Genomic DNA, 14,009 nt, shown 5'->3' with positions numbered 1-14,009 from the left:
TTGAGGTAGGGAAATAAGAAGGAGAATAACAAATAAGTATAACATGGAACAGATCTCCTGAATTTCTTTAATGATCTCATTATCTATGACAGTTGGAATCATGACATTTAAATTATAATATTTCACTATCTGAAGTACTATTTGAAGAAGTGAAATAGCTCTCAAGGAGATGAAGTCGGGAAGAGCTGCTGGTTTTAAGTAAATAGTGAGGAAACCCATGCTGGAGGCAATACAGTTTTAAAAGCACCCAGGGATCAAATTTCAAGAAGGAAAGATTGGAAAGAAACAGAAAAGTGATGGCTTGCATGTAAAAAGTGTCATTTTTTAAAAGTCATTAATATAAGAAATCATGGTGTATAATGGATAGAATGTTCAGTTTATAGTCAATAAAACCTGGATTCATAGTTTGCCTCTGAAACCCAGGACCAAATTCAGGCTCTCTGAGCCTCAATTATCTGTGAAATGGAAATAACACCTCTATTCCATGGATTGATATAAGGATTAAATGAAATAAGTGAAACACTCCATAAAAATGTAAATGCTCTTTAAATGTCAATTATCAATACCAGTCATTTAGCAAGAGTAAGGGGTGTGTAACCTATATATCTGCAAAACACTAAAAGACTCATAAGAAGACTTCCAAAGTATTAGTTAAATCTTCACAGAGGATTTATAGAAGAGCATGGGGGTGGGGGGAAGAAATCACATAGGATAAATCATGAAGGGATTATACATTTTTAAAATTTATCTTAATTTTATTGATCAATTTTAATTTAACATAACAGACAAAAACAAATTTACAAAACGTACTCCCTGAAAATGATTAAGCAAAATAATACTAAAGAGTAAGTAAAACTAATAAAGCATAAAATTGTTTGTTAAAAGAAAAGAAAATCAGTTCTTTAGCCTTAACAGGGTAGTGCTATTGTGTTGCCCACTGTTTATAACCTGAGTTTTATTATTACTTAATGTTTTCTTTACTACTAAATTTTTTTATTTCTAAAAAATAAACATTATTTTCTCTCCTTCCCACCCATTCTCACCCTACTGGGGAAAAAAAAAAGAGAGAAAAAAACAATTTCCAGACAACAAATAAGCAAAGTCAAGCAAAATAATTTTTCTCATTGTCCATGACTTTTTAAAAATGTTTTCAGTGTACATCCTGAATCCATTTACCTGGATTCTCTAGAGGTGACCAGCAGGTTTCATCATCAGTGCTCTGGAATTGTGTCTGCTCATGCAAATTAAAGCAATTCCAAGGTTTGACTTTATATCCATCAGATTGGCAAAAATGTCAAAAAAGGAAAATGATAAATATTGAAGGACTGTAGGAAAACCGGCCCACTGATGCACTACTGGAAGACTTGTGAATGGGTACCACAATTCTGGAAAGTAATTTAGAATTACATACAAAATGTTACCAAATAGTATATACCCTTCCACCTAAATAAATATTGCCAGGTGAAGGAGAAATTGAAGGAGAAGGAAAAGGAGGCGGAGGAGAAGTGGAGAAGGAGGAAGTTCTACATGTAAAAAATACATATCCAGACACACACATAGGCAGCTCTTTTTGTAATGGCAAATACATTAGAAACTAAGAAGATGCCTATTAATTGGGGGACAAGTGAAATAATTGTGGTAATTGAATCATGACAGAATGCTATTGTAACATAAGAAATGAGGAAATAAATATTTCCAAAAGACTTGGAAATATTTACATGAACTGTTGCAGAATAAAGTGAACAGAATTAGAAAACCCAAGTTTTTCTCCTTTGAGCCATAATTTGGAGAAATTGCCTGGAAGGTGTTTATTTCTATTCTATGTTTGTTTGTCCTCAGTTTAAGGGCTGGAGGTGATCCTCATGGACCAGCAGTTTGAGCCATGGCAGCCTTGGAGTCAGGATTGCAGGTGGAATGGTGTAGCCAACTAGCATCATTTAGAATCCCTGAGAAGCCAGAGGATCTAGGACTCCGGCTCTAGGGGTTTTGGAGTTGGAACTGGAACTATGTTCTATGGAAACCAAGCTAAACCATAACATTAAAGGAAAAGGGAAGAGAAGGGAAAAAAAGAGAAAGGAAAAGAAGGGGAAAGGAAAGGGAGGGAAAAGAAAGGGAAGGAGAAAAAAAGGAAAGAGAAGGGAAAGGAATGCAAAAGGGAAGGGAAGGAAAGGGAAGGGAAAATGGAAGGGAAAGGAAAAGAGAAGGGAAGGAAAGAGGTGAAAAAATTAAAAGGAAGGGAAAGGGGACGGGAAAAGGGAAGAGAAGAGGAGGAAAGGGAAGGAAAGAGGTGAAAAAATAAAAAGGAAAGGAAAGGGGAAGGGAAAAGGGAAGAGAAGAGGAGGGAAGGGAAGGGAATGGAAGAGAAGGGAAGGAAAGGAAATGGAAGGGAAAAGGGAAGGGAAGGGAAGGGAAAACCCAGTAGAGGAGAAAAGAATAAAAGAGCAGGAAGGACAGAGCGAGGAGGGAAGAAGAATGAAAGAAAGAAGAAAGAAAAAAAAAAGAAAACAAAGAAAAATAATTTCAATCATAGGTGTTTTTTTTAACCATATTGTAAATAACCCCTAGAACATTAACTCAAACTCATGCCCTATGCACACAACATATATACATGAAGAGTGTACCACACAAATATCATAAACCTATTTTATTTTTAAATAAAACAGCAGTAGTGTTTTGACAAATCTATAATCAGAATCAACAAAACACAAGAATTTCGTTTACAAGATAATAATAGAAAAAAATACTATCTACCACCAGCTGCAAAACATCCCTAACCTCTGGGAAGAATATGTTCAATGAATCTGAATTAATGCTCTATTTCCCAGGCCTCCTCTTTTTCTATGGTTTTAAATCACAAGTCTAAGGAAGGGGGTGGGGGAGTGGGGGAAGAAAAGGAAAAAGACACAATAACACTGTTTTCTGTTATGATCCCCAAGTTATGAGAAAATAAAAGAGTTAAGGCTTTTTAGAGCATCCATGTGGGCATACATCTTCAAGTATAAAAGTAACAAAGTTAACTATGTTCTTTTCCAAAGACCTGAGTGGGTGTGTGGAGCTGCTATGCATTTCACTTTTTGCATTTCATTCCCCAAAGTTCTGCCCTTTAAACATGAATGTAAATGAGGGGGCCCCAAAGAGCTATTAATGCAAATTTCTTTAAATAAGGATCCTGAAAGCCCAAAGGCTGCTGGAGGTTGTGGAAAATATCTTGAAGGAAAATCCTGTGTCCATAGTGAAGGATCCTGGCATGACCCTGGGAAAATTAACTTGTGAGGAGAGCCAAACAAAGGGACCAGGCCTCCACAAGATACCTCAGTCTATTAACACAAAAACCAGAGGGAAAGCTGGTAGGGAAGGAAATATTTAAAAGGGGGTGGGAAGGGATGTTTATTCTTTTTCATAGGCTTGGAGATTATTCATTCACTTGGGAAATGTTTCAAAACATTTGTGTTGGAGATTCATTCACTGATATGTAAAAGTGTCTTTGCTGGGGGCAGAAACCCATTCACCACCTACACTGAGAATGTAAACTGGGTTGTGGTCATATTTCCATTTCTCCTTGGATACTCAACTACTAGACATTTGGATACACCAACTTTTGATAATCTAATAAAGTTTATAGACTCTTCAGAATAATATTTTAAATGCATGGAATTACATAAATTGAATTACAAAGGAAAGCAATAATACTATTTTGAAAAATAGCATATATATGTGTACCTACAAGTTTATTCCAAAACAAAGTAGAAAACTAGTGGGAATTTGATTCTCCTCCCTGCCCATGGGTGTATACAGGTATATATAACTACACACACACACACACACACACACACACACTCACACACGTCAGATCCAATAACTATCGGCTCAGTGTTTCTGCTCCCGTGAATAGCATTTCAAAAAGCTGCCCAGGCAATCCCATGATCTGATCAATTGTGTTATATAGTCATTTAACACAGCCAGAAAAAGAGGGAGCAAAAACAAAATCTACTGGAAAATGACTGATTCTGCAGCTGAACATGAGCACTTTTTTTCTCCCCAACAACAGTGTTAGATCAGGACAAAAGGCAAGTGGGCATTTATCCAATGGCCTGTGAAGTTACCTGTTCTTTCTGTATTCTGAGAAGGAATGGGAGTCAGACTGAAGAAAGTTCTTAGAAATCCTTCAATGACCTGGTACTATGGAATGCCTCTCAAATACTTCTGAAAGTCGTAATTCCCTAGAAAACTGTCAATTGGTGGATCTTTACCATAACCTGTCAGGTTGTTGTTGTTCAGTCTTATCTGACTTCATGACCCCATTTGGAGTTTCTTGGCCAAGAAACTGCAGTAGTTTGCCATTTCCTTCTCCAGTTCATTTTACAGATAAGGAAACTGAGGCAAACCGGGTTAAGTGACTTGCCCAAGGTCACACAGCTGGTTAGTGTCTGAGGCCACACTTGAACTCAGTGTAATGCTGGAGAAACTGAGGCAAGACAGAGAATAGAGAGTTTTTAATATTTTATTTGAAAGTGAGAGATTACTAGGACCAAACCAATCCATGGTTTGGTCCCAGAGCTGAAAGAATCCAAGAATCCAACAAACAATGTGAGTTCTGAATGCCTCCCCCACATGGCTCAGATACAGGGGTAGACCGAGGCAGGAGCGGAGTCAGAGAGCTAAGAGCAGTTTTGACAGGGGATTAACTATCCAGTTCCCACAGGTTGGGGGAGGCATTCTGATAAGTAAGGAAGGGCCAGGGTCTAGATGTCTAAGATAGAAGGTCTTTCTCCTTATCTGGATCATCCTGATTAGGAGGGAGAGGTGGTGTTGCACCTTGTTGTTCTGCAACAATTAGGAACTGAGACAGAACAATTCAGGGAAACCGAGGCAGGACAATTTAGGGAAACTGAGTCAGGAAAATTAGGGAAACTGAGTCAGAACAATAAAAGAGAACTGTGGCACAATATCAGGAGGATTAATCTTATTGACTTCCAGACTTTCTGATTCCTCGATGCCTATCAGGGCCTATTTGTTAAAGTCTTACCATATCTCCTTATCTTTCTCAGTAGATTATCTTACTCCATTATTTTTAATATTTCTACCTTTGAAAATTCTTATTATAATCTTTAAAATCTCCATTTTATACAATCTTTAAGAATATGGCCTAGAAAGAAATATGAGAAGGCATCTTGTCATCCTTTCTTGCAGAGGTGGGGACCCGTGAATTCTTCACACTGCATATAATATTAGGTTTTTTCAATGTATTGGTTAGTTTTGCTAAACTTTTATTTTTTTTATCTTTTCAAATTTTTATTACAAAGGATAACTCTCTGGAGGGAAATGAATATGTTGGAAAATGTAGGTGATTTTTTTAATGTATCAATAGAAAATGAATTTTTAAAAGAATATGACCCAGCAGAGAATTCAGAGAAACATGAGAAAAAAAATATGAATTTATGTCATCAGAAAATAGGAAAAGTATTTATGATGACTACAAATATGTAAATGAAAGCAAGGTTAACAGCTGGCTAAACTCTGATTAATTACAATCTAAAACACAGAAAACGAATGATGAACCACTCCTTCTTCTTTTCAGTAGAAAGATGGGGACTACATGTGTGGAATGTTAACACATACTATTAGATGATTTGGCTGTGTTGGTTTGGTTTCCTTTTTTTTATTGTTACAAAGAAGATTTCAATGGGGAGGGGCATAAATTGGGAAATGAATAATGTAAAAAGCAAAAGGAATCCATAGAGCTTTAATTACAAAAAGGATATGATCCAGGAAGAAGCGAATTGAGGAAAAACATTTATTTTGCATGGCCATGTGTGGGTTCCAAGATAGCACCTTTTACAAACCACTAGAATACTTTTTTTTTTTTTTAAACAGCAAAACATTTCTTGGACCCTCCTATGATAGCTACTACACTATTACTATCCTTTGAGAAATACATGACAGGAAACTACTATAAATTCAGTACCACTTTTAAATGAAGTTTGTTTTTGCTTAATCACAATGGTGTAATTTTGAAAAGAAGCACTATCTATCCAGTATTTAACCTAGCAGATAATAAGTATTTATGCCTGTTGATGGATTGATTGCTTGATTGATATATGTGAGTTATTTATTCAGTCTACCAAAGTTATTTTGGTTTGTTTGTTATAAAGAATCACTTAAAAAGAATGATTGATTGGCTGTTTGATTCAAGGGATGAAAGTTTCATTTGGTTCCAGATCCAGCTGGTTAAGACATCTAAATTGCATTGCAACAAATGAAGAAAATCCACTTTCTCAGACCTTTGCTGTGGAGGAAAGACTTCAGGGTATTTTTTGGTTTAATCACATCATTCTAGTTAATTGAAACAAAGATGTAGGTGTTAAGTCAGCCATTTGCAAATGTGCAAAGAATACTTTCAAAGAATTTTTCTCCTATTGGAAACAGATGAAGCATTGATTATATAGTAGAAACAAAATCCATCATTCATGCTCCATCTCCTATGGGCAGCATGGAATGCCAGACTTGGAATCAAGAAAACCTGAGTTTAACTCCAACCATTGACACTTGTTAGCTGAATGAAGTTGGGCAAGTCATTTAACCTCTGGCTTCCTCAGCTGTAAAATGTAAAGAATAATAATGGCAAAATCCTTCCAGGGTTATTGGAAAATCAAACAAGATAATAATTGTAAAGCATTTAGTACAGTGCCTGGCACATATTATAATCTTAAAAATCTCCATTTTATACAGTCTTTAAGAATATGGCCTAGAAAGAAATATGAGAAGGCATCTTGCCATCCTGGCAAGATATGCCTGGCACATAGTAGTTGCTATATAAATTTTATCTATTATTGTTATTCTGTAAAATCTTTGAAAGTCATAAAGTGCTATAGAAATGTTAGTTATTTTTTATAAGGACTCAATAAAGAACAAAATGACACTTCTAGTTGGATGTATGGAATCATGAGCCCTTTCCAATAACAACTGAGGCCCAATCCCACAAATTAAGAGTTTAGCAATATGTTCATATACATATATATGTATGTGTGTATATATATACACATATATATACATAAATATTCTTTTAACCATTTAACTGTCTCAAGTTATTACAGAAATAGCTGAGTTTTTTTTATATTTATTCATTTAACAAAATAAAAAGCTGCCTAGGCATAGGAAATGGCTCTGTGAGTTCACCGATATAAGGAACTCTTCAATGATGAAACTACTTCTTCTATTAAAATTCTTTTATGGAAGATGTCACCACACACAATGTTATACACACACACACACACACACACACACACACACACACACACACACGACACACCTGCTTCTTTATCTCTTTGTCCCATAGCTTTTCTCTGAGGACCAAAACTTGAGCCCTGGTATTCTGTTTCCAGAATTTGAGGGCAGGGACTGTTTTAGTTCTGTCTTTGTATCTCTAGTGACTGAACACATACCTACCATATCTAGACACTTAATAAATGCTTGTTTGTTGGTTGATTGATTTAGAGAAAGAGATTCTCAAATCAAAAATGTCTTAGTCGGCATTTAAATCCAAGTCATTTGACTCTAAAGTCCAATGCTGTTTCCACTACACTCTGTTGTCTCTGATTTACAAAATGACATCAGCAGATTAAATGATTTCTAAAATTTCTTCCAGCTCTAAAGTTCCATCTAATTCAAAGATGAGAGGAGAAATCCATCTCTGCAATGCTTGGAGGAATGAAGAAAAAAGGAATGAAGAGATTAAACTCAGAATTCAAGCATCCAATGCATGTATACACACACATACACACATACATACATTCACAGAGTTTCTGCTTCTCTTCCTCTTTATTCCCCATATTTTCTGAGGGCCTGTGGTAGAATAGAAATTATATTAAAAGACTAATTATTCTAAAACATTCTATCCACTAAACTCAACACTATCTTCTAGTTTTCCTAATTTCCCAATTTTTCCAATTCAGAATTTCAACTTGGACTTCAATCAGGCCCACTGGTTTTACCATGATAGGAGACAGAACTCTTTCCCCAAATTCTTCATCATAAAGGTTTCCACCAGTCTATTTTGAAGAGGCTGCCCAAACCTAACTCAATAGGGTCAAACCCCAGAAAGTCATATTATTTCTCTTCAAGGATCAACACCTTGTCTCCCAGTTTTGGTTGGTTCTTGACAGGGGAGGACAGGGCTAACAGGTAGAGTAAATTATCTCTCTCTCTTTTTTTTTCCAGTGTAGAGTCATGCACACAGTAGATATTTAATAAATTTTGCTGACCAGCTAGAAATTTGCTCATTTTTACCTTTGGAGCAAGGGAAAAGCAAACAGATTCTTTGCTAAGATTTTGTGGGGTTTTAGTCAGAGAAGCAAAGACATTGTTCTTGGAACTCTCCCAGGATGTATAAATTCCCAGTGATATGCCTCAGCTGCCTACTCCTGAACCCACTCCCAGAAGAGCACAGACTGAAGCCCAAGTTCTGAAAAAATAGCCATGAGCAATTCACATGCACTCAAATGACTCACTGCCTTCACAGACTACAGCAGTCATTTAACAGTCCATGATCTCATTTTAATTGAAACTCCTCTGCTTATATAGAGAGGAAAGGCACGCTGAGGAAAATTAGTGCTGGGATAGTTTTCTGTGGGAACAGCAAGATAAACCTGCCCTTAACTCCTGGTTGAAAATATACTCTAACGGAATCAGCTCCTCCTCTCCCTATTCCAGTTAGTGTCAACTAGAATTTAGTAAGCACCTACTATGTGCCAGGCACTGCACTAAGTAGAACAGTCCTTGCTTTTAAGGAGCTCACAGGAGATGCTTAGGAAAAGGTGATATAACCTATAAATCCTCTTTGTTTTGACTGGGTACTTGGTTTGTGCCAAAATGGGTTCCTTATTCCCCACTGAAAGGTATATTCTTCTTTCTTCCTTCTTCAAAGAAGAAAATATATAAGGTCTGAGGTAGTATATAGAAGTCCTAGAGATTTTGACCTCTCAGTAAGCAACCTCAGAGATATATTTAATATTCAGCATTTTCTGCTATTACCTACTGTGTGTTAGACATCTTACTAGACCCTGAAATAAATGCCAAGATTAATAAAATTTTGTTCCTTCAAGGAGATTGTTATTCAGTAACTTAACTTGATGTGTGATATATATAACCATTTGGATATACCCTTTACCAAAACAAATCATAACTCCTCTTCATCTTATGTGCAAATCTTGTCTAATAAATCCATAAATCCAAAATTCCTAAATTTTCTTTAAGTCTTTTGGTTTTCTCAAAAATAACAATTTGTTATTCAAGCTGTACTATATGTTTAATTTTTTTTTTAGTTCTTTTGCTATCCTTTTTTTTTTTTTAACACAAGTCATTTTCTTCCACAACTCCTTTATATCGGGCTATTCTCCTATAACAACAACAAAAAAAGATCATGAAAAACCACCCCCAAAACTATGATGTAGATCTGACAATGCATACAACATCCCACACCCATTGGTTCCCCATCTCCCAAACATTTGAAAAATACTCAGTAGTCAATATGGAACTACCGGAGGTATTTGAATAAAGGAATAAAAAAGTCTGATCATATCTGGCAGCCTAGGAAGACTAGTGGAAGGGAAGTCAAGTAGGTGACTATTGTAAGAATTATTATAAGATTAGAGTATTCAGGGGTTCAAGTCTTCAGCCTGGAGTCAAGAAAACCTGAGTTCAAACCCAGGCTCAACACTTACTTGCTTTGCAATTCTTGACTTAAATTTTGCTTGCCTCATTTTCCTCAAATGTAAAATGTAAATAATAATGATATCTTGTAGGGTTAAAGTAAGGATCATATGAGATAATATTTATAAAGCACTCAGCATGGTGCCTAACACATATTAGGCACTTTTTTACAAACAAGGAATGAGATAGAGGACAAGGAGGAGAAAAAGAAGGAGCAGGAGGAGGAGTAGGAGGAAGAGGAGGAGGAGGAGGAGAACTGCTACTACTACTACTACTACAACTACTACTACTACTACTACTACTACTACTACTACTACTACTACTACTACTACTACTACAAGAACAAGAAGAAGGATCAGAATTTGGCTACATATTTTTAAAAGGTTTTGCATGAATTAAATCAATTAAAACAGAATTAGAAAAGTAATCTTAGATTTTCTTAATCTAGCATTTAAATTTTCCATCAAGCATCACTAATAAAATCTGATAATGAAAATAAATGGAGGATTGATACAAATATGTAACAGTGACTCATCCCTTAAATAATTGTGGTCAAATAATAGGAACAAACTGTTTTCAAAAGATTTGCAAACGATAAATGATCACATACAAATATTTTAATTAGCAGGATTTTATTGTACCTACTATATAACAGGTATTGGGCAAGGTAAAGCTTCAAATTGCTAATAGAAAGAAAAATGCAAATTAAAACAATTCTGAGATTTTAATTCACTTCATGCAAATTAGCAGAGATAACAAAAATAGAACAGGCAATGTTTGAGGGTCTATAAGAAGACATACACACTGGACATAAATACTATAGAAATTTGGTTTGATTGATTATACTTTTGTAGCAAGGATTTTGTTGTTTTTGTTTTTTCTACTTCATTGGGGGAGAAGAAGAGGGTAGTAGAGAGAAGTAGATTTTTGCTTATTTAAAAAAGGAAACTTTCATTTTAAAAAATCATAACAGAGTTATACATTTTAACCAATTTTAAATTCATCTCATAAAACCTAGCACCAACATTAGGAACATGGTATTGTTTTTCAATTGTTTCAGTTATGCCCAACTCTTTGTGACCATTTTTGGGGTTTTCTTGAAAAAAATACTGGAATGGTTTGTCATTTCCTTCTCCAGCTCATTTTACAAATAAGAAAACTGAGGCAAACAGGGTTAAGTGACTTGCCCATTAGATATATAGAAGGTGCCTATTGGCAATTTATTAGTTTATTTTACAGTGTTTGAAGGGGAAAGATCAGAAGAAAGATGGCTTTATAGACATGGCCTTACCATCAACATCTATTTCTAGTTAAATGGGCAGTTAAGTGGAACAGTGGATAAATTTCTAGGCCTGAAATCAGGAAGACCTGAGTTCAAAAGTGACCTTAGACATTTACTAGCTGTGTGACTCTGGGCAAGTCAGTCAATTCTGTTTGCCTCAGTTTTCTCCTCTGTAAAATGAGCTGGGGAAGGAAATAATAAACTATTCCAATGTCTGCCAAGAAAACCTCAAATAGGGTCCCAGAGAGTTGGATACAACTCAATAACAACACCCACCTGTAGAAATGCTCTATTTCTGCTGGCAAATTTTGGCAATACTTCAAAGCAATGTGAAAACAAAAGCTATCAATGAAAATTAAATTAGGAGGGGGAAAAAGATTCTTTCTTAGGCTATCTTACTCACACCTAAGACAAATCAAGAAAGAGAATGAGAAACTCCTTCCTCGACCATCATAGAACCTGAGATAAGAAAGTTTACTCCCAGCCATAAACAATAGTTCAGTGCTCCCATCTATCTGACACACTGCTGGAGCTGGACATTCACACTCCTCAGGAACAACAACCACTGTCACTTCTGTGTCTGCCTTCCCTTAGACAGTGTGATTCTGGTGGAATCACAGGATATTTTTGTAAATTCAAGCATGGCCCAAATTTTCACCTGATTGCCAGGACCTGAGAATCTGCATAGAGAAGAATCCATTCCAGATTTTATCTGTGCTTCAAATCAACTTCCCCAAACTAGATCCTGGTTTTCACTCAAGAATTGTTGATATTCAATTTAAACAGACTCAATTCATTTAACTGTAAAACCTTCCTCCCCACAGGAATAGAAAAGTCAGGTTCCATTCAATAAAGTCAATATTAGGATAAGATAAACATCACATTTCACTAAAAAAGACCATTGTATTCAAGAAAACTGCCACTTCCTTACCTTAAGGAGGCTCAGCATATTTTATTTTAATATAGCTGTATTTCTGGATTCATAAGAAACAGAAGAGCTAATTAAGAGGACTTGGTTGCAGAAACAGAAGGTTCCCAGGAGCTCATGATAATTAGGAAGATGCCTGTGGAGGAATATAGTGAAAAGCAACCTGAATTAGAAATGAAGATCCAGATTCTAGTCATGGCTATGTCATGAATGAGGGCAGGTAGGCAGTGCAGAGGATGGAGGGCAAAGCCCAGAATCAACAAGATCAGATTTCCTATTCAGCCTCAGACACTTACTAGCTGTGTGAACCTAGGAAAGTCACCTAACACTGTTGACCTCAGTTTCTGTAAAATGAGTTGGAGAAGGAAATGGCAAGTCACTCCATTTTCTTTGCATCATGTACCTGCCCCCATTCTACAACTAGAACTTAGAAGTCCATTTCTAATTCAGGCTGCTTTTCACTGTCACTCCAAGAGAACCCAAATAGAATCAGAAAAAGACACAACTGAACAATGACAAATGTCATTAATGTCTGTGTATAGAAGGAAATCACAGTCTCTTTCTTATCCTCATTTTTTCCTGTTTTAAAATGAAGCCATTGGGGTTCTTACCTGGCCCAGAAGTTAAAAGATCTGGATTCTAATCATGGTTCCCACCTCACTGATGACTGTGAGCTTGGATAAGTTCCAATTTCTCTAGATCTCAGGTTCTATATATATATATCTGAAATGCAGGTAAGAATATGTTCTCTCTAATTCAACCAGTAACTTTTTTCCCCTAAATTCCCAATATAGACAAAGTACTGGGAAAGACTTAAATTGGGCTCTGCTCTAAGAAGATTACTGTCAAGTTGGGGAGATAGATAGGAACAAATAGTTATCAAACAACTAGCAAGACTTCCGTAAGCTGACACCTTATTCTGTATTCTAGCCAGGTAGGTGACCTGGTCGGTAAGAGTCCTCCAAAAGTAGATCAAAAAGACCTATTCAGATACTGTAATGCTGGAGAAACTGAGGCAGGATAGAGATTAGAGAATATTTAATAATGTATTTAAAAGGGAAAGACTTACTGGGACCAAATGGTCCCAGGGCTGAATGAGATTATCGTCTCCCAGAATCCAGCAAACAATGTGAGTTCTCAATAACACATAGACATATGGGTCAGACTCAGAGGGTAGACTGAGGCAGGAGAAGAGTCAGGGTGCTGAGAGCTGGAACTAGACTCTGACAGGGTGGGGTGAGCCTCTGGAGAGAGGGATGACATAATAGGAGGAGCACCCTGGAGATGGGGAGAGGCATCTTGATAAGACAATCTGATATTCTGATAACTTAGGATAGGGAGAGGCATTAGGATATTCTAAAACATAAGATCTTTTATCCTTATCAAATATTCTGATAAAGAGGGAGGGGTGGTTTCCGCAGGACTGAGCACACAATTATAAACTGAAGCAGAACAATTAGGGAAACTGAGTCAGGACAATAAAAGAGAACTGGGGCATAACAATACTAGCTATATGACACCCATGCAAGTCACTTAACTTCTATTTGCCTCAATTTCCTGTGAAATGGGCATTATAGTTGTTCCACTTTTTATGACTTTTTGTGACTTTCGTGGACAAGAAGCTTTTCTATTATCCATGAGTTTTTGAAGTCTGTCCAAGCTCATATGAAATGAGGATACTAATACATATCTCTTCCTGTTAATGTGAGAATCCAGTGAGAAAATATATAAGCAGTACTTTTCCAACCTGAGAGCATTATAGAAATGCTAACTAATATTATTATTATTGCTATTACTATTTCCCAGAAACCCATTTGTCTCCTGTCCCAGTTATCCCTTCTGCCCTTGGCCTCTTAAAATGGTCAGTCTTGATGTTAAGTGAAGGGAGTAGAACTAAGAGAACATTGTACACCACAATAATAAGATTATGTTGATGATCAACTGTGATGAACTTGGCTCTTTTCAACAATGAGCTAATCCAGGCCAGTTCTACTATGATGGAGAAAGCCATCTTTATCCAGACAGAGGGCGATGGGGACTGAATGTGGATTACAACATAATGTTTTCACCTTTTATTGTTATTGTTTGCTC

The 14,009-nt window shown here is 36.3% G+C and overlaps 1 long non-coding RNA gene across 1 annotated transcript in view; it reads right to left on the bottom strand.

The window, feature by feature from the left end:
* LOC141559566 (uncharacterized) overlaps window positions 1–12,045 on the bottom strand; it is a 163,729-nt gene extending 151,684 nt beyond the window's left edge. The window contains exon 1 of the long non-coding RNA XR_012487493.1: window positions 11,922–12,045. This is a non-coding gene — a long non-coding RNA (uncharacterized LOC141559566). The remainder of the gene's footprint in view (window positions 1–11,921) is intronic.
* Between the last annotated feature and the right edge of the window lie 1,964 nt (window positions 12,046–14,009).

Source organism: Sminthopsis crassicaudata, chromosome 3 (genome assembly GCF_048593235.1).
Source record: "Sminthopsis crassicaudata isolate SCR6 chromosome 3, ASM4859323v1, whole genome shotgun sequence".
NCBI lineage: Eukaryota > Metazoa > Chordata > Mammalia > Dasyuromorphia > Dasyuridae > Sminthopsis > Sminthopsis crassicaudata.
Note: the sequence above shows the minus strand (reverse complement) of the source record. Positions and strands in the feature narration are given on the sequence as shown.